We start from the raw sequence: 5,340 nt of genomic DNA, 5'->3' as shown, positions 1-5,340 counted from the left end.
ACTTGACTATAGACTAGAATATAGACTAGACTATAGACTAGAATATAGACTAGAATATAGACTAGACTATAGACTAGACTATAGACTAGACTAAAGACTAGACTAGACTAAAGACAAGACTATAGACTGGACTATAGACTAGGCCATAGACTAGACTATAGACTAGACTATAGACTAGATTATAGACTATAGACTAGACTATACACAAGACTATAGACTAGACTATGGACTAGACTAAAGACTAGACTACATAGACTACTTAATGCTCTTTTTTTATGATAATAATAATAATAATAATAATAATAATAATAAATTATTAACAATCAAACAAATATTCAAAGATTGCACCTTAACAATTTTTTTGTTTTTATGATTTCGTTACAATTGAGCCTGTTCGGACATGCTCCATAATATGTTGTTTAAAGACCGAACGAAACGCAAAACAATGCAAAGAAAAGAAATAAATTTCTATCAAAAGTAATTTGCAGAAAAAAAACAACAAAATAAAATAAGCTTTCATCATATTACTCACTTGTCGCTCTCTTTTAATCAAAATAATAAACAAAAGTTAACAATCACACAAACATTTGACTATTGCACATACATACCTTAATACATATTTGTTTTTATATTTTCTTTACAAATGATCCTGTTCGGACATGCTCGCTGATTTGTTGTTTAACGAACGAACGACACGCAAAGTAATGAATTATTAAAAGAAAATATTCAAGTAAAAGCAAAACAAAAGCAGCGCAGCTACATCATTTTAATTACGCAGTTAAATTATTGATCAGGAATTTCATAATTAAATTTAAAAAAAAAATAACTTTTGTAAGGAATTTTTTTAAAAACACTTTTAACAAATTTAATAAAAAACCACCTTTTATTTTATTAAAAATATAATATTACTTTTTACTTTTTTATAGAATAAATTTTATACACAACTTTTTACTAATTTTAAAATACATTTTTTAATAATACACTTATTAATACTTTAGTTTTCTTAAAAAACACTTTACCTATAATTTTTATATTTTAATAACACTTTTTATTTAATTTTTAACTATTTTAATAATAATAAATAATTTTACACTTCACAATTTTCGTTCACCGAAACCGACTTAATGAGGTGCTGTTTTAAACTAATTGCATAAAAATAAAAGCGAAAGTGCAATTAATCAAAAGGAGATCAATTCGTATAGAGAAAGTGTGAAAGGAGGAGAGCAAAACATAAAAAGAGGGGGAGCACAATGTAAATAACAATAGAGAGGAAGTATTTTAGAACAAAGGGAGGTTCGCTATGATACGTAAAAATTGAAATTAAATGTATTAAATGTAAATGGACAATAGTCAAGATTATAGACTAGACAATAGACAACCCTATAGAATAGACTATAGAATTTACTGCAGCTTAGACTATAGACTAGATTGTAGACTTGACTACAGACTAGACTATAGACTACACTATAGACTAGATTAAAGACTAGACTATAGACTAGACTATAGACTAGACTATAGACTAGACTATAGACTAGACTATAGACTAGACTATAGACTAGACTATAGACTAGACTATAGACTAGACTATAGACTAGACTATAGACTAGACTATAGACTAGACTATAGACTAGACTATAGACTAGACTATAGACTAGACTATAGACTAGACTATAGACTAGACTATAGACTAGACTATAGACTACTATAAACTAGACTATAGACTTGACTGTAGACGAGACTATTGACTAGACTATAGACTACTCTATAGACTAGACTATAGACTACTCTATATACTAGACTTTAGACTACTCTATAGACTAGACTATAGACTAGACTATTGACTAGACTATTAACTAGACTATAGACTTTTTAATTCTACGGAGTTCAATATAATCTCAGTGTAACATTACAGAGAGACAATATATATTATATACACTCTCATCTGTCCTTAGTAATCTCTCTCTTACTTAAACTAACTCTCATTGCATTTGCCTTTTTGGTATCCAACAAATGTATGTTTTGAATTCACAAAATCTAACAGATACAAAAAGGAAAACAAAACCCAAAATAAATTTCTATACATTTGGATCTGTTCATAATATTGAAATGCAATTTATGTATCTACTACATAGTATATGAACAAGTAGAGAGACATGAATAAAGAGATTGTAATGGTGCAAGTAATGCACAATGTCAGGCATACATTTCTAATTGCACACACATACTACATACGTAGCAATAGAAAATCTACATAGTTTTTGGTTAAAATGTGTATAATTTCGTTTTATTATGCCTTTTTTCACACAAAATGTTTCCTTAATGTTGTTCCTTTATAGATCTGGTCTTCGCACAACATAAACAAATCAACAGCCATGGAACACATTTAGTTCGGTTTTTGATTTTGTTTGCCTCCTAGACATCTAGTAAAAGATGCTAAGACCCTACATCTGCCTGCAGTTTAGCACTTGTATCCAAAGTGTCAATATTTTCTTTGGTTGTTTTTGAGTAAATTAAGAAAAACCAAGTCCCCACGTTGTTCGACACAGTTAGTATCTAATATTCGAATCCTCTGCAGCACATTTGGCGTTTTTAGTTTGTTTTCTTTTAGTTTTGTGTTGCTGTTGTAAATTTTTGGTGGGCTTCTAATAAGTTTCAATTCGATTTGCTGTTGTTATTTTAAATTTATTTCCTTATTTGCCTTCAAATGCCACATGTCTCTTAATTTGACTTTTGCCATATTTCGTTGGTGTTATTTTCTTTTTAGTTGGGGCACCAGCAGATACAGTGCACACAACCATCTAACTTGCTTAGCGTTTCCAACATACATGTGTCACATGAAAGAAAAAGAAAATTTGTTTCGTTATTTTTGCATTATTTTCTTGATTTTTTGTAATAATTTCACTTTAAACGCATTTTGTAATTTTATCTGCATTGACGTGTGATTTGTTGAGCTGTAAAAGATTTTATGTCAATTTTTTGCAGATTTTTTATAGAAAAATATAATATGTGGGGGATTAATAGGATATAGGACTGATTTATTTATTTCCTCTGGACAATTAGAAGAGAATAAGATCTACCTTTAAGGAACCAGAACTGAACTAGAGCAAAACTAGAACAGAACTAGAACTGAACTAGCACAGAACTAGAACAAAACTAGAACAGAACAAGAACAGAACTAGAACTAGAACAGAACCAGAACAGAACTAGAACAGAACTAGAACAGAACTAGAACAGAACTAGAACAGAACTAGAACAGAACTAGAACAGAACTAGACACTTCACAATTTTCGTTCACCGAAACCGACTTAATGAGGTGCTGTTTTAAACTAATTGCATAAAAATAAAAGCGAAAGTGCAATTAATCAAAAGGAGATCAATTCGTATAGAGAAAGTGTGAAAGGAGGAGAGCAAAACATAAAAGAGGGGGAGCACAATGTAAATAACAATAGAGAGGAAGTATTTTAGAACAAAGGGAGTTTCGCTATGATACGTAAAAATTGAAATTAAATGTATTAAATGTAAATGGACAATAGTCAAGATTATAGACTAGACAATAGACAACCCTATAGAATAGACTATAGAATTTACTGCAGCTTAGACTATAGACTAGATTGTAGACTTGACTACAGACTAGACTATAGACTACACTATAGACTAGATTAAAGACTAGACTATAGACTAGACTATAGACTAGACTATAGACTAGACTATAGACTAGACTATAGACTAGACTATAGACTAGACTATAGACTAGACTATAGACTAGACTATAGACTAGACTATAGACTAGACTATAGACTAGACTGTAGACTAGACTATAGACTAGACTATAGACTAGACTATACACTAGCCTATAGACTAGACTATAGACTAGACTATAGACTACACTACAGACTAGACTATAGACTAGACTATAGACTAGACTATAGACTAGACTATAGACTAGACTATAGTCTAGTCTATAGTCTAGTCTATAGTCTAGTCTATATTCTAGTCTTTAATCTAGTCTTTAATCTAGTCTTTAATCTAGTCTAATCTAGTCTTTAATCTAGTCTAAGCTGTAGACTAGACTATAAACTAGACTATAGACTAGACTATAGACTAGACTATAGACTAGACTATAGACTAGACTATAGACTAGACTATAGACTAGACTATAGACTAGACTATAGACTAGACTATAGACTAGACTATAGACTAGACTATAGACTAGACTATAGACTAGACTATAGACTAGACTATAGACTAGACTATAGACTAGACTATAGACTAGACTATAGACTAGACTATAGACTAGACTATAGACTAGACTATAGACTAGACTATAGACTAGACTATAGACTAGACTATAGACTAGACTATAGACTAGACTATAGACTAGACTATAGACTAGACTATAGACTAGACTATAGACTAGACTATAGACTAGACTATAGACTAGACTATAGACTAGACTATAGACTAGACTATAGACTAGACTATAGACTAGACTATAGACTAGACTATAGACTAGACTATAGACTAGACTATAGACTAGACTATAGACTAGACTATAGACTAGACTATAGACTAGACTATAGACTAGACTATAGACTAGACTATAGACTAGAATTTAGACTAGACTATAGACTAGACTATAGACTAGACTATAGACTAGACTATAGACTAGACTATAGACTAGACTATACACTAGACTATAGACTAGACTATAGACTAGACTATAGACTAGACTATAGACTAGACTATAGACTAGACTATAGACTAGACTATAGACTAGACTATAGACTAGACTATAGACTAGACTATAGACTAGACTATAGACTAGACTATAGACTAGACTATAGACTAGACTATAGACTAGACTATAGACTAGACTATAGACTAGACTATAGACTAGACTATAGACTAGACTATAGACTAGACTATAGACTAGACTATAGACTAGACTATAGACTAGACTATAGACTAGACTATAGACTAGACTATAGACTAGACTATAGACTAGACTATAGACTAGACTATAGACTAGACTATAGACTAGACTATAGTCTAGACTATAGACTAGACTATAGTCTAGACTGTAGACTAGACTATAGACTAGTCTATAGACTAGACTATAGACTAGACTATAGACTAGACTATAGACTAGACTATAGACTAGACTATAGACTAGACTATAGACTATAGACTAGACTATAGACTAGACTATAGAATAGAGTATAGACTAGACTATAGACTAGACTATAGACTAGACTATAGACTAGACTATAGACTAGACTATAGACTAGACTATAGACTAGACTATAGACTAGACTATAGACTAGACTATAGACTAGACTA

Source organism: Lucilia cuprina, chromosome 6 (assembly GCF_022045245.1).
Source record: "Lucilia cuprina isolate Lc7/37 chromosome 6, ASM2204524v1, whole genome shotgun sequence".
In the NCBI taxonomy this organism is placed as follows: Eukaryota; Metazoa; Arthropoda; class Insecta; order Diptera; family Calliphoridae; genus Lucilia; species Lucilia cuprina.
This window is presented reverse-complemented; position numbering follows the sequence as displayed.